General features: G+C 38.6%; 1 long non-coding RNA gene and 1 other non-coding gene across 3 annotated transcripts; one reads left to right on the forward strand and one right to left on the reverse strand.

Moving 5' to 3' along the window:
- The first annotated feature begins 108 nt into the window (after positions 1-108).
- Positions 109-19,374, forward strand: LOC103888137. 2 transcript variants are annotated; one of them, XR_001892052.3, is made up of 7 exons: positions 109-1,183; positions 1,310-1,412; positions 9,573-9,663; positions 10,650-10,736; positions 11,226-11,337; positions 17,425-17,535; positions 18,429-19,374. It is a non-coding gene; the product is annotated as an uncharacterized LOC103888137 (long non-coding RNA). The 2 variants fall into 2 exon arrangements; XR_652533.4 differs by lacking the exons at positions 17,425-17,535; positions 18,429-19,374 and adding an exon at positions 11,515-14,736.
- Positions 18,426-18,589, reverse strand: LOC116270918. The gene has a single exon (XR_004179221.1). It is a non-coding gene; the product is annotated as a U1 spliceosomal RNA (small nuclear RNA).
- Positions 19,375-20,620: the final 1,246 nt, after the last annotated feature.

The raw sequence follows: 20,620 nt of genomic DNA on the forward strand, positions 1-20,620 counted from the left end.
CGGGTGACGTGAGTCCGCCAGCGGCCAATGAGGGCGGGGGAAGCGGCGGGCCCCGCCCTGGGCCGCCCCGGGCCCGCCCCCGCCCTCCCCAGGCCCGGCCCGGCCCGGCCCGGCCGCCTCCGCCTTCTGGGGGCGCAGCGCCGCGAGCCCGCGCCCCCGCCCCTTTCAGCACTGGAGAGCTCCCCCATCTCAGCCTGGCCCGCCGCGCGCCCAGGAAAATCCCCCCAGCTGTAATCAGGCCAGCGGCGGCGGAGTGATGTCATTGTTTGTGGGAATCTGTAGGCTCTGGGAAGGGAATTACGGTGTGTGCCGCTCTCGGAGGCCCCGAAGGGAGCTGGGGCGCCGGCCTCTGTACCTCTTCCTGCTTGTTTCCCGCTGCAAAACACCTCTCTCTCTCTCTCTGTCTCTTTCTCTCTCTCTCTCATACACACACACACACACACACACACACACACACACACACACACACACTCTCAAGGCATACTTGCCTCCCCTTATCCCAATAACAAAGCAAATATTAACCCTCCTCCCACCACTTTGGGAAAATCCCCGGGGAGGTTTGCTCTCCTTGGCACCAGGAGGGTTGGGGAAAGCACCTTCTAGGGGTGATCCATGGGGTGCGAGAGTGCAAGGAGGAGCCCTTGTTTTTTTTGTAGGCTCCAGGCAGGTCCGGAGCGAAGCGGCTGGGAAGCTTAGCCGGAGACCGGGCTCGCCCCACCCGCGATGGTGACTGGAGGAGGCTCCTCTAGGAGTCCTGGCTGCACCTCCAAGATCTGCCTTCAGGAGAGACGCGGCCGGGGTGGACTCGCCGGGAGGTGCATTCACAGACTTGGGGACGTTCCACTGCAAAAGGACAGCGAGAGTGCGAGTTGGGGAAGGCATAGCCACGATCCCAGGCGCCGGGCCAAGTCGCCCGCTGAGCGTCTTCTGCTGGAGGCGACGTGGGGCGGGGGCAACTAAGTTATCCAGTTAAGAAACGTGCACTCGCTCTGGACTCTGCTAACTGCTGACGACGGACTCCGCTTCTTGCCTCAGAGGAGGAAGCACGTACCTTCTGTATGTAACAAAATGAGGACGGCTGCTTTAAAGCAACTTAAATATTGTTGTGTTAAAGAATATTTACACTGATCTCATTGTATCATTTAGCTTCAGAGCTCAAAATCCTGCTTTACTTGGATAAGAGGTAAGAGATCTTTTCTTAGGGGCTTAAGTGCATGCAATCCAGAGAGAAAGGAAGAGACCATTTATACCATCGACACGTTACGCACACATTCTCATGTATACACAGATTCCTCTCTTTTTATTTTAGCATGAAGTCCAAATCTACGCAAGTCAGAATCTACGCAAGAAAAGCACTATTGGTAGAAATGAATACACTTTGAATGCCATGGGCCACCCTGTCTTCTGAGCAGGTCTGTTTGCTGACATAGTTGGCTCCCTCAGAGCCCTTTAAAAAACTGTCAAAAATGTGGGCATTGCTGAAGGTTTTTATTAAAACATTAGAAGTCTGTATGACATTATTTATGATTGTTATTTGAATTCCTCTAAAAAAATTAAGCTATCTGTTAGGACTTAGGGCCATGGTGGAGGCAAGGTTTCTGGAAAAGTATTAATAAAAGGAAACAGATCAGCTCTGGGCCCCTCTTCTCACTACGGCTCGGAGGCTCATCTCTGCCCGTGTTCCCCCTTTCTATCACTCTATCTTGTTTAACAGCTTACCCTCTCATAATCCCTCTGTTTGACTATAACACAAGGTTTTCTTATTCAGAGACCCTCAGCTCTTCCTCTCCCTCTTTTTCTTACAGTTCGTCCATATTTTGCATCAAAGTGCCAGGTTGGTATGAAACAATACCACATGGTTCTTTCTGCTTTGTGTTGTCATTTGAAAAAAATGGCACCAAGTGTGAAAACTACATTAGACAGATTCACAATCATGGAGAGCATTTCAAAAGCTTCAACAGAGATAAAAATTTAAGTCCTTAGAAAGTAGATCCGAAGAGCATCAACTAAATCAATTTAGAAGATGATGGGTGTTGGGAAATAGTGCTGCTAATGTAGCCAGATCTCTTTGAAGATGCACATAAAATTATCATCTTTCTAGAGATATTTATTAATTTATTTCTGAAACCACAGTTCCATACTTCATTTCTTTTCTTTCTTTCTTTCTTTCTTTCTTTCTTTCTTTCTTTCTTTCTTTCTTTCTTTCTTTCTTTCTTTCTTTTTCTTCCTTCCTTCCTTCCTTCCTTCCTTCCTTCCTTCCTTCCTTTTCTTTTTTTCTTTTTCTTTGTTTTTTTTTGAGATGGAGTCTTGGTCTGTCGCCCAGGCTGGAGTGAAGTGGCCTGATCTCGGCTCATTGCAACCTCTGCCTCCTGGGTTCAAGCGATTCTCCTGCCTCAGCTTCCCAAGGAGCTGGGACTACAGGCGTGTACCATGACACTCGGCTAATTTTTTGTATTTTTAGTAGAGACTGGGTTTCACCGTGTTAGCCAGGATGGTCTCTATCTCCTGATCTTGTGATCCACCCCTCTTGGCCTCCCAAAGTCCTGGGATTACAGACATGAGCCACTGCACCCGGCCACTTCATTTCTTAAATAGTTTCCAAATATGAAATGCTGGTAAATGTTGAATCTCATATAGCTATATTTTAAATAACTTAAACTGTGTAACATTGGCCACAAATGATATAAAACCTGAATGACTAATTAAAATAAGTCATCTTTAGTGGTTTACATAAAATACAGCTCATTGTAATATTGTCAGGACAGAGTAGCAAATGGAAAGATAATTTTTTTTTGGTTATTCAAATATTAAATTTTCAGTACACAAGCATGTAGTAAGCAAGTGGAAGAGGAAATGTATTTATCCCTTGGATATCTATTGATGATTGTTATTTGAAATGCTAATACACACCCATATGTGCACACAAATTGCTCTTTTAGACAACTATTTTTCAAACTCCTTTTGCCAGTAACAATAGTCAAGGTGAACAGTAGAGAGAATGGCAGCAGCACATTTTGAGGATGGACCTAGAAGCCAGTTGCCAGGAGCCCTATTGCAGGCTCTGCTAGTACTAGGTATGTATACCACCTGGCTGTGGGCCAACCTATTGCACCTCTCAAAGCCTCTGTCTTTCTATCTGTAAAAAGAGACTGTTGGATTAGATACCTCACAGCCAAAAGTCTATAATTTCAAAGAGTTGTGAAAACATATGCTGTAATGTAGGAAGCATCATCAATAATTTGAGAAATGCTAAGGACCACAATACTATTTAATAACATATTGTGGCCAACAGGCATACTTATTTTTGTGTAACCTCCCCCAAATGGTGTCATATTTATCAGTTTTGTGTACTTGAAAAAGTAATAACAGACACAAACAGATTGACAGTATAAGATATAAAAATCATCAATACCTGGAGCTTCTTTTCATTTCTTTACTTTTATATCTGTAACAATGACATCAGGTGTTTGGTTCTGGCTCAGATGTGCCACAGACCCCTATAGTCTCTTTGAAGATGTTGTCCTGCAAAATAAGACTAGAACATTCCCATATTATGGCTTCATACTAGAAATCAAGAGATCTTGGGTGATTAAAAAAAAAAAAAAATGAAACCACCTGAGGCATGATTGAGATACTCGCATTTAGATGTACTTCTAAAAGGAGAACTTTGGGTTCATAGAGCATCAGGCCAAGGAAAACCTACCACTGGGGATACAGAGCAAGACAGAAGCAGCCCTAGGAGAGTCCCCCAAACCTTTGAATACTCTTTGGGCTACTGGAGAAAGATCTAATTTTTCTGTTGATTTCTCTTCAATTGTGTGGGGTGTGTAACCTGGAGAGAAATAGGGTATATATCACTGAAAATCACAATTTAAAATACAACCTTGTTAATAATCAGGTTGGGCTTTGACATTTTTGCTGCATTCATTGCAAACATTTTAAATGCAGTAATGATACATTAATTGGGTAGGAACAATTCTCTACTGTCATATTGTACTGTTGTATTAGTTTGTTTTCATATTGCTGATAAAGACATACCTGAGACTGGGCAATTTACAAAAGAAAGAGGTTTATTGGACTTACAGTTCCATGTGGCTAGGAAGGCTTCACAATCATGGCAGAAAGCAAGGAGCAGCAAGTCAGGTCTTACATGGATGGTGACAGGCAAAAAAAGAGAGCTTGTGCAGGAAAACCCCTCCTCATAATAAACATCAGATCTTGTGAGATATATTCATTATCACTAGAACAGTATGGAGAAACTGCCCCCATGATTCAATTATCTCCCACTTGGTCCCTCCCACAACATGTGGGAATTATGGGAGTATAATTCAAGATGAGATTTGGGTGGGAACACAGAGCCAAACCATATCAACTGTCAACTCTTTCAATGGATTATTCCTAAAGACCCTGCCTTGTCTGTTCCCTCCATTCCAACCCATATGCAGACTTTCCGAAATATCGTTACCACTTTACAGATTTCTGCCCAATTTTGAACTCAGCATTGATCAAGTCTTTTTTTTTCCTCTGGACAATTCGTGTTTTCCAAGATCTCACCTCATTTTCCTCTAGTATTTACATATACTCTCACATTTGCTATAACTAAAAATTCAGGTACTTGGGAAATTTTAGTTTTTCAGTATAAACCCACTTCTAAATCACTGTGATTCAGTTGGTCCTACCTCCAATTCCTATGGCTTTTGCCAACTTGTATCTTTTCCTTAAATAACCTATCTCTGTTTTTCCTTCAGTTGAAAATTCTCATCTGACTTTTATTATTTAAGCATCTTAAATTAATATAGTGAAGAGAATTCATATGGCTTCAAGTGTTTATTATCATCAAAGCATTGAATCTACAGTGCTTTGGGATGTATTTCTTTTGTGATTTCATCAAAAAGTCATCAAATTTATTCAGACCAATCAACTCTTCATAAACAAAAGCTACTTCTTGCTTCCTTATTTTCCAGGACAGTGAATATTTGCTTCTTTTGCTAATTCAAGTTCTATTATTTTGATAGGATTTGAAGTAGCTAAACAATGAGGACCAAGGGCCCTTTTAATCTTCTTTTGAAAATTAGGAACACATTGCTATTCACTATCTTTAGATTCCTTTTCAGGTCTACGGGACTACAGAATAATGTTTGCTCACTTGGAAAATTAATTAGTTATTTCTCAGGGTTTATTGGAACATTGCTTATTGTCTGTAGAAAGTGATTACCTATTCATGAATTCTCTACCTTGTGTTATTTCTCCTTCCTTTTTCATGGTTTTTAAAAAAACATAGTAAATCGTTCTCAATTTACTTTTTAAATAATTATGGAAATTATCTGCAACAAGGAGTTTTTTTTTTTTGGTATTTCTCTAACTACTTATAACTCAGAAATAATTCAAACAGAACAAAGTATATGGCTTGTTAGCAAATGTAAACAGGAATTCTAAAAGATAAAAATTTTATATGTAAAATAAAATTTAACACATTCAAAAATATACACTAATTTTATAAAGTAAACTCTGCCCATTATAACGAAACATAAGATTCTAGGAAAGTCCTTACTTTGATCTGAATGCTTTGGATAATTATACACTATTTAGTATCAGTTTGAATGACCTACCTCGAGTAGATAAATTGATGTATAGTGTTACTTAATATGCTGGAGGAAGGATTATAAATGTATGGCTGTGCTCTCAGACATTTTCCACTCTTCTGAAAATATTCTATCCTTTCAGAGATGTTTTGGCAAAACATGGCATTGTTTATTTTTAGGGAATTTCACTATACGATATCTAGTTTATTGTCTTATGATACTGGAGTGAACCAAAAAGTACATCCCTACAAACAGGTATTTCTAGAATTAGTCACTCAATTCTAGTTTGTAGATTTATTTTCTCTTTTAAAATCCTATAATCCAGATATTATAATTAATATAGGACCTAGTTAGATTATTTTGAATTTCTAATAACACATTCACTATGCACTAATTTCTTTTTAATTTTTCAAAACAGCTTTGTTAAGGTATAATTAACATATATTAAACTTAAGTTTGACTAGTTTTGCAATGTGACTAGTTTTGATATATGTATGCATCTGTGAAATAATCCCTGCAATCAAGATAATGAATATATCCATCTTCTCCAAAAGATTTCTCATGCCACTTTCCTATGCCTCCCTCCCACACTTCTCCCACCCCTTCATACCACCCATCCTCAGTCCACCACTGCTCTGCTTTATACCACCATAGATGAGGTTGCATATTTCTTGAATGTTATATAAAGGGAATAACATAATGTGTACTTGTTTTTTGTCGAGATTCTGTCACCCAGCACAGTTGTTTTGAAATTTATCCATGTTGTAATGTGTAACAGTATTTTATTCTTTTTTATTGTTGGTTAGTATTCATTACATGACTGATAGCACTAACCATTTGTCCACTAACCTGTTGATGGACATAAAACAGACACATAGACCAATGGAACAGAATACAGAACCTAGAAATAAATTCATGCATTTAAAGCCAAATCATTTTTGATAAAGGCGCCAAGAGCACACTTTGGGGAAAGGATAGTTTCTTTAATAAATGATGCTGGTAAAACTGGATATCCGCATGCAGAAGAATGAAACTAGTCTCCAATCTCTCAGCATCTAAAAAAAATGTATTAAAGACGTAAATGTAAGACCTGAAACTATGAAACTACTAGAAGAAAATATAGGTGGAATGCATCTTAAAATTGGGCTAGACAAGAATTTTTTGAATAAAAGCTCAAAAGCACAGGCAACAAAAGCAAAAACAGACAAAAGAAATTACATTGAACTAAAAAGCTTCTGCACAGCAAAAGAAGCAATAAGTAGAGTGAAGAAACAACCTACAGAATGGGAGTAAATATTTTCAAACTATGTGTCTGACAAAGGGTTAGTATTCTGAATATATAAAGAACTCAACTCAGTAGCAAAAAATCAAATAAACTATAAATGGACAAAAGGACTGAACACACATTTCTCAAAAGAAGACATACACATGGCCAACAGAGTATGAAAAAATGCTCAACATCACTAACATCACACAAATGCAAATTAAAACCATGATAAAATATCACCTTATCCCAGCTAGAAGGGTAAATATCAAAAAGACAAAAAATAATTGCTGGTAAGGATGTAGAGAAATGAGTACTCATATACATTGTTGGTAAGAACGTAAATTAGTACAACTATTATGGAAAACAGTATGGACTTTCCCCAAAATATTAAAAATAGAACGTCCCTGTGATCCAGCAATCCAATTACTGGGTATATATATTCAAAGAAAATGAAATCAGTATGTTGAAGAGACGTCTGAACATCCATGCTTGTTGCAGTGCTATTCACTGTACATTAGTTTATGCCAGAAGTTACATACCAGTGACACCCAGTTCACAGGTATGTTTTATATGAAATGTAGTGTCAAAAAAATAGTCACAATCCTTTAAAAATTTATTATTTCCCCTAAAAATTCAGAGATGTGACTTCTTTTGGAATAACCAAAGATTTGGCAACCTGGTCACAATTAGCTAGAGTTGGTAGTTATTGTTCTCCCCACCCCATGTAACAGGACCTGATGTGCTCAGTTCACAAGAATCCTCATCCTACCTCCTGACTCACGTGTTTTACTTTTCTCACCCTAAAGTCATCTGAGTTTATGACTTCTAGTTTAAACAATCTACAGTGTCTCAGCTCATTTTGCTATAGAGACTTTTTGTCACCCTAAAGTCATCTGAGTTTATGACTTCTGGTTTAAACAATCTACGGGTCTCATTTCATTTTGCTATACAGATTATTTTCAATTATTGTTTGTATTTTACTTTAACTTCTATTTCAGGTTTGGGGTACACGTGAAAGTTTGTTGTATAAGTAAACTAGTGTCATGGGGGTTTGCTGTACAGAATATTTCATCATCAAGGTATTAAAACTAGTACCCAATAGTTATTTTTTCTTCTAAAAATAATGTATTTAATAGAACACATTCAAAAAGATGAAAATAGGAGTATATTCTCTAAATAATTATTAGCATAGATGTAAAAAAATGAACTCAGACTTTCAGAATGCAGACTTTCAAGGAAATGGAAGCAGTCTTGGCCAAAGCTACTTTTTGCCTACTTCTGAGGACAAGGAATAGACAAATTAGCATTACCTCCCTTCTCTGGTAGTGAAAACCTTTGCAAAAGTCCAATATCATTAGTTTTTATGTTCTGTGTTTTGCTATAAGCTAGTCCGTAGAGGAACTAGCATTATCAAAGCAACAGATGTTAAAGTAGAGTAGGAATTTATCTATAAATGCCCAAGAGAGGTTAGAGTGGCATTGTGGGAAGATCGTGAGGCTGGAAACAAAGATTCTTCTGTTCGACATCAGCTTTATGTCATTTTAGTCAAGTGACCTGAGGGAAGTCATTTTATCCTCTTGGTCTCAACGTAAATTGGGATGGGAATTATTTGCTTAGACTGTGTCTGAGATCAAATTAAGGGCTGACATTCAATGACAATAGTTTAGATCAGAGACCCACTTCTCTTGTGCATGGCCTATCTTTTAAGGAATACTGGCTGCGTGGGCTATACAACAGCACATGAAGCATGGAAGTGCATTTATACAAAGTATAGCAGTCAAATAGTGCCCCTGCAGTACTGTGGAAAAAATCTTCCCAACTGTAATAGCTTACAACAAGTATTTTATTCTTACATTATAGTTTTCTGTGGTTTGGTTGGTCTAGAATGGGATTGACTGAGTAGCTTTACTTCATGCTACAGGTTGGTTCAACTGCGTTCCAGGCTGTGTTTGGTTTTTGTCTGTTCCACATGTATTTTTTTCTGTAGCCCAGGCTGAAGTGGTAGCAGCTACCTACCCAAGACGTGCTCTTCTTATGGCTTAATACTGGAGTTTAAAATCCCAGCCAAGCCATGCAAAAACACTTAATAAGGCTTTTATTGCATCATGTTCACTAATGTATTGGCCAAAGCAAATCATATGGCCAAGCATAGCACTGTGTATAGGGAGGGTGAAGGAAGAGAATATTTACTGAGCAGTAATCTAAACTACATACCAAGCAAGATCCAGCATCTACAGACATTTTTCATTAAAAAGTATATTTTCACAAGTTAGTGTAATTGAAATAACTGGCTCAGGAACCATTTTAAAGAGTTGAGTTTTAAGATTAATATCTATAATAAATGTGGGGACTGTTGTTCCAAAATGTTGAGGAAAAAAACTTCTAATAATCTCATTTGTGCATGGAAAAATGAACCACTCTCCACCTAGAGTTCTGGAGGATTAGAGTGGGTGTGCTTTTGGATATTTTCTTAAGAATGGCTAAGTAAGCATTGCTGGAGGCTGAATCTGACACAAATGGCAATGTTCAATGTGATGACAACAGAAGTAAGACTTATCTTTTTCAAAATTGGATCAGCTCAGACTCAACCGTAATACAAATGTATGAAGCCCAGAGCTGAGTATAGGTAACAGAATTCAGTTATGCTATCCTTAGATTTTTGAACACATTCCAGATTGTAGTTTCCCGCTTGCATTAATCAGAATTCTTTCTTTTGGTTATAGGTGATAGAACTACAACTCCAACTGGCTTTAGCAATGAAGAAGATTTCCGGTTTCACATCCTTCAAGGGTCCAGAGGTGGCTACAGATTCAGGTATGGCTGGATGCAGAGCTTTCACCATCTTCACTTGTAGGGTCCATTACCGTCTTTGATGGCTTAACCTCAACGGAAACTTTCTTTTCCCCTGTAATGTTTATAACATTTTGGAATAGCAGTTCATTAATTTGGCTTGTAGCATGTGACCAATTTTTCCCCAATTGAGTTCAAGTATTGAAATCAGCTACCTGGCCAGGCCTGTGTGTTGTGCCTTCTCCTAGAGCTGACATGGGACGTTAGACTAAGCTAAACCACGTGGACTAAGAAAGGAAAAATTTTTATTAGAGGAAAATATGGGAGCTATTTTCCAGAGAAAGGGGCGAGGATGTTGGACAGATTAAAAAAAAAAAACAGATGTCTATTGCAATATCTGTTCATCAAAATGAACAATGCATTAGAGTGAGGGACAATTTATGAATCAGGAGTATATTGAAAGGTGTTAACTAAAAAGCTAAAATGTCGTAAACGGTATGGTGTTATACTAACGTATCCTCTAGATGCCAGGTGGAGAGAGTGACATTTGATGCATTGGTCATTTATTTGTAGATGTTAAGAAAGACCTTTCGTCCATTTGGGCCCAACAGCAATGTTAACTATTAGCCAACAGCATAAACATGTCACTAATTTGTATCTGGTGACTTGCTGATGATGGGTTGACTCAGCTTATCAGAATATGGGGGTGACATACCAAATCATGGGTTTAGCCTTCATGAGGGAAGTCAGTTAGTCATTTTACCATTTAGTTGTATACAAATGCCAGGATTAAAATGGTGATTAAAAGTAAATGTTTAAAAATATATATATCCATGCCAGAATGTGTCTTCATATCTTTTTTCTGCTGGCAGGGAAAGGAGGGCTCTTGTTGTTAGTTCCACATGAGATGGCAAAATCATCTCAACTTTCATCATTGCCTACAGTACTTTATGTATAATTACATTGTTTCTTCAAGGTGCCCTTATTATTTCTCCTCTCATTTTTCCCAGGAGACATGCACCAGGAGGAGCTGGCAAGTTTCCTTGGCAAGAACAGATGAATAAATAAGAAGCATGAGCTTGCGACTTTTAGCTGAGGTGATTCGTCAAAAACCACAGCACTGTGGCTGTTTTCAGATTTTAAGGGTTATGTTCAACCTCAATCAAGGGGAGTTTTGAAAGCTATTATAAATCATCGAATAAACTAAGGAAAAAATTTTGGTAGAACATGATGTTACTTGTTCACGTATGGCTGAATATATTCACTTGAAGGTTTTTCCAAGCTATGCTAGTGTTAGACAATGATGATTACCTACTCATGTTTGTCTAATGTTTTGAGTGGTGAGTGGCATTGAGTGAGGAATCTCATGATGAATAATTGGCTTTAATCTTCAAGAGAGGACAAAGTAACTGAGCAAGAGACCCCTGAAGATCAGTCACTTGTTAGAAGTACCAAGAGGTCAATATGGGTAAATTGGGTTCTACAACATGATCTGGGTTTATAATGCCTCCTCAATTTTTCAACATTATTTTGTAGATCCAACAATGCATACTATATGTGTCTGGTTATTTCTGTTTTTCCTTCAGATCTCCTCTCCGTGGTTCTCCACTGTGTGCTGTGCCTGGAGATTGACTTTTGTGGACCACATCAGTGAGATTCATTGCTTTATGGTCTTCCACTGGATTCAGCCAACAAGAGGTGCTGTTTAAAAACTTGGAGAGTGGGGTGGGAGAGTCATCTCGTGGTTTTCATTTTCCAGGCTCCCTTCCTGCTGGCTCATTACATATTAACTTCATTCCTGTCCCAAATGCTGTAGCTCCCATCAGGAAGCCCTCTCCAGATTCCACTAACCTCACCATTCCCCTGTCTCTTTAGATCTAACAGGATAATGACTCAAGTCTGTTGCTAGTCCCGTGGGCTTCACTATGCTTCATTTGCTTTATTCTTCCATACATTTGTAAGTAGTCCCTCAATAAACTCTCCTCAATTACTCCATCTGTGTAAACCAGCTCTTTCATGCTGACATCCTGACCGACATATCACCTATGTAAAATATGACACATACTACACATGGGATATATTTACATTCAAATTATGACATATTTAAGTATAGCATTTGTGAGGAATATAACGAAAACAAATAGCCTTCTGAGAGGCTGGCTGGGTGAACACAGTAGCCAACATTAACACAGCAAAAGAATACAACTTAGGGGAACAAAAATGTGACATACATTGGGGCAAAAGAAATAATACAAAGGAAAATCATATGAAAAGGCAAGGAAAAAATTGCAAAATCAATGAGCAATTTTGGGAAAAGTCCTCAGGGCCAAACAACCAGAATTCAGACTGTGAACAACCAGGAAATCCTAACATCTAAAGTCTAGGAAATTACAAAAAAGGAAAAGGTGGAAGAGGAGGAGGAGGAGAAGGAGGAGGAGGAAGAGGAGAAGGACTTACTGAAGGAAAAAAATATAAAGGCTTAGGAAGGCAGGATAAAGGTTACAGGACCCTTAACCATGACAGCACTCAGAACCACCATCTGGTACAGTAGTATGGTGGATCTGTCCATGGTTCTGGCCAATTCACAGAGATGAACGTTACTGCCTCTGCAGATCAGGTGGGCTGAAAGAATTCTTAGTGCCTAACTGATGTGTTTTCAGACTTCCCAGGAAATTACTTTGTAGTAAAGACGTCTTTCAGAGGAGCAAATTGTACCTAGCTAAAAGAAGAAGGGGAGGTGAATCTCATTTGTCTCCCAGCTATTACGTGTTTGTACATGATTGATACTAACATTACTACCACTGGCAATTGATCTGAGAATATTGCTATGCAAAAAACAATTTACCATGAAGACAGGCACAAATGTGATGACTCTGAGAAGCAATTTCAAAATAAGAGGCCAGGGTGAAAATAAATCTGAAGTTCACAAGATGGAAATACTACAAATGCCTGTGTGTAAAATTTGGGCTAAGTTTCTTCTAATTCTTTTATTACTTTATCCTGGGCAAAAAGATGATATTTTATGTAATGATTTGCTCCAAGTATGAGAAAAAATTATTAAAATGAATAGCATGGGAATAAATTAGCTTATACAACAAAGAATATATATATATATTTTTTTGCATGTGGAAGAAACCACAACTTAAAAATAAGGTTTTACTTTGTTGTTATAACAACACTAACCAAATAAATAGGTCTTTAAAAATGTTTTATTTTTTATTTTCATGGATTCAGGGGTACATGTGCAAGTTTGTTACTTGAATGAATGTATTGCAGAGTGGTGGAATTTGGGCTTTTTTTTTTTTTTTCTTTAAGCTATCTTCAGTGCAATCATTTTTGACAGAAATAAACATGTAGTTTCTCATAAAATTATTAAATGTATAATCAATAAGAAAAATCTATCCATCTGGCAGTTTTGCAGCTTTGATATTAAATATCTTAAATTTAAAGTGTAAGAGTTAATACTAATGGGAACATTGCAGTGGTTTTTGAAATCCTTTCCCTGCATTGGAATGAATGGTATGAAGATAGGAAAGGAAAACTGGAATAAATTGCCCAAATTGAGGAGAATGGTAATCTAATGAGACCACCAAGCAGAGGCAGGAATGGTCTTTCCAGCTTCACAATCAAGTTATTAAAAAGCGCAGTACAGACTTACAATCACATTTCCAACCATCATCACTTGGAAATGCAAGCACTTGAAAGTCACCTTGTATTCTACCTCTTATCTTTATATTCTGATTTTGGAAAAGTCCCTGGCTTTGGTGACAAGAATATTAAAGGATCTTGGGACATAGATTGTTGGCCTTATCAAAATGGTGATAGATGAACTGTATAACCTTTTGGTACTCACGTTTTTCTCAAAAATAATACATGAGCTATCTGGTCCACAGGGTTATTTTGGGTTTTAAATATGCATGCATGAATATATATATATAATAAATATATCATATATATACACGTGTGTGTGTGTATATATATATACATACATATATATAAAGAACCTAGAGATCAGAAGATTTTATTAAAGTCCTTGGGACCTGAATTGAGTTGTCCCAAACCCTAATTGTGTTTGGCCTGGAGGAATCTTAATCCTCCCCAAGGCATCTGAAAGTTTCTGGAGATTACTCATTTTTACTTGCCTTTATTGCTGGGCTTTCTGTGTACTAATTGGCTAGTCTGGAAAGAATTGCATTAACTGAGACATGGAACTCAAGACCCCCTCAAATTTCCAGTCCCAAACCTACATATCAAACCCATAAAGATACTCAGGAGTACTTTTGCTCTGGAGTTAGTAGGAGGCACTCTTTAAGGAAAGCAGGTGAATTAGTTATAAAAAATAAAAAGACTTTTCTAGTTACATTGGTTTTAATGATCTTCAATAAATTGACCACACAACAATGGAACTATGGAAATTTCCTTAACGTGGTCCCAAAATAAATACTTATAATACACAGACTACACTCAAATAGTGTGGTATAAATATTAAATGGCATAGTTTAGTGAAATTCTAGAAGGAAAAAACATGGAAGACTAGAGATAGAATTATTCCATCTCTGTGACGGTTTGTTCATATAGCAGAGGCTAACTAGAACAAACCTGTGATGTAGCCATCCTTAAATATTCACCAGATGTTTTAAAGCAAAGGTAGGTTCAGAGCACCTGGCACAGGCTATGGACTTAACATACATGTTGCTTTTAGCCAACAGATGCCCCTCTCCTACCAGAAATTTGACTTATTAGATTCTTCTTTACTCATAAACAAAATAAAGTAAAATGCATCTGATAGATTTTATTTTGAAAATTGAACTGTCTTTAGGAGTTCTTGGAATCTTTGCTAAGGGTGTATTTTGATGATTTTGGTCATAATTTTTGGATAATGGTGCTATGGAGGATGCAAAACAAAAACTATGACTGTCTTTTAACCTGCTTCAGACCAGATCATTAGTAGTTTGAACCCATTAGTAGAAAAAGAGACTATACTTTCACAACCAGGAAAAAATTCTAGACTGAGCGTGGTGGCTCATGGCTGTAATCCCAGTACTTTGGAAGGTCAAGGAGGGCGAATCACTAGGTCAGGAGTTCAAGACCAGCCTGACCAACATGGTGAAACCCCATCTCTACTAAAAAAACAAAAATTAGCCAGGCATGGTGGCACGTGCCTGTAATCCCAGCTACTCAGGAGGCTGAGGGATGAGAATCACTTGAACCCAGGAGGTGGAGGTTGCAATGAGCCAGGATTGTGCCATTGCACTCCTGCCTGGGCAACGCAGCAAGACTCCATCTCAAAAAAAAAAAAAATTCTACCCGTTCACCAGAGCCTAATACATGAACAATAAAACACAGACCTTAAGGTGCAAAATTTTAGTTAGACAGGAGGAATAAGTTCAGGAAACCTATTGTACAATATGGTGACTATAATTAATCATGTTGTATCCTTTTTTTAACTTTTATTTTAAGTTCAAGGGTACATGTGCAAGTTTGTTATATAGGCAAACTCGTGTCATGGGGGTTCATTGTACAGATTATTTTATCACATAGGTATAAAGCCTAATACCCATTAGTTATGTTTCCTGATCCTCTCCCTCCTCTCACCCTCCACCCTCCAACAGGTCCCAGTGTGTGTTGTTCCCCTCTATGTGTCATGTGTTCTCTTTAGCTCCCACTTGTAAGTGAGAACATGTGACATTTGGATTTCTGTTCCTGCATTCGTTTGCTAAGGATAATGGCCTCCAGCTCCCTCCAGCAGCTCCATCCATGTTCCTGCAAAGGACATAATCTTGTTTTGTTTGTTTGTTTGTTTTTGTTTTTGTTTTTGGCTGCATGTATTCCTTGGTGTATATATACCACATTTCTTTGTCCTGTCTATCATTAATGGGCATTTAGGTTGATTTCATTTTTTTGCTATTGTGAATAGTGCTGCAATTAACATGCGCATGCATGTGTCTTTATGATAGAATGATTTATATTCCTTTGGGTATATACCCAGTAATGAGATTACTGGGTCCAATGGTAGTTCTGTTTTTCGGTCTTTGAGGAATTGCCACACTGTCTTCCACAATGGTTCAACTGATTTACACTCCCACCAACGTTGTATAAGTGTTCCTTTTACTCCACAACCTCACCAGCATCTGTTATTTAAAAATTCTGTAATCATAGCCATTCTGACTGGTGTGACATAATATCTCTTTGTGGTTTTGTCTTGCATTTCTCTAACAATCAATGATATTGAGCTTTTTTATATGCTCGTTGGCTGCATGTATGTTTTCTTTTGAAAAGTATCTATTCATGTCCTTTGTGAAAATTGCTAAATGAGTAGATTTTAAGCACTCTTGACTCATGGAAAAATGGTAATTTTGTGAGGTAATGCATCTGTTAAGTAGCTAGATTTAGTTACTCCACAATAGACACATATTTCAAAAATGATTTAAAATATATACAATTTTAATTTGTCAATTAAAATTTCAATTTATCAATTAAAATAATAAATAAATAAGCAATTGAAAAACAAAGACCTCAATTACCCAGTGGCGTTAGGAACAATATATTAACAAAGATGACTTTAAGTGGCTAGATCAATAGGTATATAAGATCCTGACCGAAAGACCAACTCATGGACTAGGTTTACGGTTTATGTGACTGAAGGAGGAACACTCTTCAAGTGTTTAGCCTCACAGGCAAACTGACATGAATTCTGAGACTCAGGATGTTATTAGCAAAGTGTGTGGCAGCTCCAAACAAATTACTCATCTTACTATTATGCAACCCTGGAACGGTGAGGAAGTGGGGACGGTGATGTCACCTGCATTAGCTGAGAGCTACTGCTGATGGCTGGAGCCAGAGCAGCAATCTTGGACTCTAAGATAATCTCCGGAATGGAGTTAATACAGAGCTTGCACATTACAGCTACACACCAGGTAAAAGCCAGTATTGATGATATAGTTGGGCAAATTGTGAATACCTTTAAGAGTTAAAATTTGCATAATGCCTCTCTTTCATGCTAAGCACTTTGCTCTGTTGGATGCTTTTCTAAACAGTGTGGGAGGAGACAAGGAAAATGAGGGTGGGTGTGATAGAGTCAGACAAGTCAGAGTTTAAGACCCAAATTGGTCCTTGTTAGCAATCTAGGTGTGACTTAGAGCAAGATTTTAAACTTATGGTGCCTCCACACAGTCTTTTGTGAACCCTTTTAGTATTGTGAGAATTAAATAGGATAAAACATACACAGTGCCTTGTATAGAGTAAATCTTCAGTAAAATTATCATATTATTATAAGCATAATCATATTACTGACTAGAAGACCAAGTATTTCAGCTCCACTTAGTATTATCACCCTCTCATTAGAAGCCTCATTTTGGACTGGGTTGCCATTGTGTTAGTCACTTTTATTTAAGTATATTTTTTGAATTGGCTAGATCCAGACAGGCCATGGAAGGTGAATCAGTTTCAATGCAGTCCAGAGGTTTTGGTTAGGTCACGCATTAAAGCACCCAGTTATTTGGGGCTTCTTTGCCACGTCCTGGAATTTTACCTGAAAACCAGGATGATATATGGCCACGGAATGATCTAACTGCTGGCCATTGAAACGAGCAAAGAAACGCCATGAGCAGCTTCCAAAACCCATTCTATGAGAAAGGAGGAAGGCACCCTTAGTTTATTTCTCCATTTTTTTCTCTTTCTTCCTTTTCGCTGGCTGGAATGCAGTTCTGTATGGTTTTTGTTCAGGAAACACTTGCCTTGCCTGTTACTAAGTTTGCCAGAATCCTTTTCTTTGTGTGTTTCTAGACTGCAGTTGGCCAAAGAGAACTTTGTGGTGGTTTGGAGAAGCAATGTGAGGACACAGCTTCAATGCCTGAAGGTCATGGCTGTCATTTGCAGAGAGAGACAGGTGCAGAGGTGGGTTCTGGTTTACCACTGCCTCTCCCCACCTCATGTCCAGCTCTCCCTATTAACTCCTAGCCCTGTTGACCAAGAGCAACCCCAGGCTGATCACTGGATTCTTGGCTGCAAACTCACAGAGGCACTATCTGTGAAGAGGCAAGAGCTTCCATAAACTTCTCCACCAGCCCTGCTAGGGGCCCACTCTGGTTGTTAGGCATGCTTGGCTTCTAATTTCTCCTGGAACCTCTGACTTGTCCATTGGTGTCAGTGCTCTGGGAGGTCTGGCTGATGACTTTCCCCTGATTCTCCAACTCCCGTTTTTGGACCCTTACTCTCTAGCACCTTCCACAATTGTGTAAAGTTGAATTCCTATAATAAATTTCTTATTCCACAACACTCAGAGTGGTTATGCTTTCCTGATTCTGCACTTGTATTATGTTTGATTACTGCCAGACATCATTCTGAGACCATATCAGCCTAATCTTCTCCAGAATCACTTGAACTGAAATGGATTTTGATGTTAACCTCTCAGTTGTTATCCGAGTTCCTTATTAAAGCATCCAAGAAAAAATGTGGCCTTCATTTTTTAAATGAAACTGATGTCAGAAGACCTATCTATCATGGCACTCAATGTTACTGTTAGAAGTTTTACATGAGAAAAATGCCTTGTTATTTGTTGTCAGTTTAGACTTTATTTCTTTTGAAGTATTGGTGTGCTTCTTCCTTTTTGGGAAACCCTTTTATTTCCATTTTTGCCCTCACTTCCAGGAGGCTCAGAGTCGTACGTATTGCCTAATTATAGGAACTAGCTTACCTCTCAAAGTATTTGGTTATTCCTCTCTTTCGTGCATTTAATTAATTCTATTTTACTTATCTGAATTGCCCTTGTCTTCTTTTTTTAAAATTAGGGAAAAGTGCAAATGCAGTCTCCCATGACAACAAATGATGCAGTCGAGTTTCCCATATTTGGGGAAATTGCGGAAGTTTGTACACCCAGAGTGCAATGGATAAGCCTCACCCTGGGAAAACCATCTTTGTGATGATGGTATTTGCCCTGACAGGTAAGTATCATGCTTGTCTTTTATTGCAACTTGTGCCAAATTAGAAATGGTTGGGTCACAATAACGGACTAGAGCCATCTGAGTTAGACATGCTACCTACATTTTCTATTTCTTTTAAATTTTATTTTACATATGAGCAAACTGAGGTTCAGTGATATTATGGGATGCTAAGTGGTCAATGACAAGACCTGCAGGTGGATGCATTTGACCTTTGACTCGTGCTTTCTTTACGTGTCAGACTGTCTCCCTGGTTGAAAGAGTCAGGTATAAACACATAGACAGTGAAATAAGCATCTCTGTCCCTCTTAACCTGATTTGAGAATGTAGACCTCAACATGGGTCCCTTTCTTGTCTATCAAAGAAGTTTGTGACTGTAAGTGAGACATGAAGCAAATGTGTTATGAAATGGAAGTTGGTGGTGAAGATAATGAAAATGAGATGGTGATGGAGATGACGGTAATGCATCATTCTTGTGCAAAGGAAGATTGTGATGATTTTCAGTCACTGTCCTCTATGCTCTCATTGTGCATTATATTTTCAAGAGATCCAGCACATAAGAACTTATAATGTAAGTTGAAGGTTTTATTACCGCATGAAATATATTCCCTAACTCCAATAATCACGTAAAATAGCTAAAATGATCTACTGAGTGCTCACTATATATCAGGCACTGCTTTAGTTCCTTACACATGTTAACTCCTTTAATACTCTAGGCCAGGCGTGGTGGCTCACACCTGTAATCCCAGAACTTTGGGAGGCCGAGGCCAGCAGATCACGAGGTCAGGAGATCAAGACCATCCTGGCTAACACAGTGAAACCCCGTCTCCACTAAAAATACAAAAAATTAGCCGGGCGTGGTGGTGGGCACCTGTAGTCCCAGCTACTCGGGAGGCTGAGGCAGGAGAATGGCTTGAACCCAGGAGGCGGAGCTTACAGTGAGCCGAGATCAGGCCACTGCACTCCAGCTTGGGTGACAGGGTGAGACTCTGTCTCAAAAACAAAAACAAAACAAAACAAAACAAACAAAATACTTGAAATGAGGCTTTGAAGTAGATACTTTTCTTATCCTCTTTTTACCTATGATAAAACTAAGGCACAAAGAGATTAGGTTGTTTTCCTTACCAAGATCACTGAGTTACTAAGTTGTAAAGCCAGAATTCAAACCCATGGAGTCTGCCACCCCCAACCCTCCCCTGAGCCTGTGCTGTTAACCATGGTATTGTGCCCTTATTAGTCCTATCTACACAACCAGAAGAAAGAGCATGCACTTCTTAAACACATTCAAATCGGAATTCCATAACTTCCCAGCTATGTGCCCTTGAGATGGTTACTTAACCTCTTTAAGCATCAGTTTTTCTGAGAGTTCTTTTAAGTCCAAGTGATACAATTCTTTTGAATCAACCATTTAACTTATTTGTTGAGTGGCTATGAGCTTAGAGTTAAACTAGGTGCTGCTAATTAAAACACCTATGGGCAGAGAATTATACCACCATTCAAAGGTTTTGCTCACAGATATGAGCATAAAGATGCTAAGAAAAGACTTGCTTAATTGAATAAAGTTTTCTGCAGCTGGCCCTCAAGCATTCCAGCTTCCTTTGAGAAGAAAAGAAAGGCTGTTATTGGAGAAACCCATCTTTTTTTGCTTTTCACTTTCTCCCTGTGTCCCGTTGTATCCTTTTTTAAATGGAATTTTCTTTATTGTATTTATTTGGCAAAGACAACTCCTTTGAAAATCTGCCATCTATAGTTACCTTTGCAAATCACAAATGTACCACAGGACCCTCCGTGAAAGCTAGACACTGAATATTCAGTGGCCTAGTGGGTTACTAATGCATGGCAGGGCAGGAAAGTTGCCTTTTCAGATCACTACTTTGGTACCACTGCGAGAAGAGCATTCAGATGATACTGATGGACTGGAGGAGGTCCCCAAATGTTAGTGTGATCTCAACCTCAGCTGGTGTCCAGATTCTTAGGTGAGAAGGAATTCAAGATTAGTCTGAAAATAGTGAAAGTACTGAGATTTATAGCAAAGCAAAAAG

Source organism: Papio anubis, chromosome 16, assembly GCF_008728515.1.
Source record: "Papio anubis isolate 15944 chromosome 16, Panubis1.0, whole genome shotgun sequence".
Taxonomy (NCBI): domain Eukaryota; kingdom Metazoa; phylum Chordata; class Mammalia; order Primates; family Cercopithecidae; genus Papio; species Papio anubis.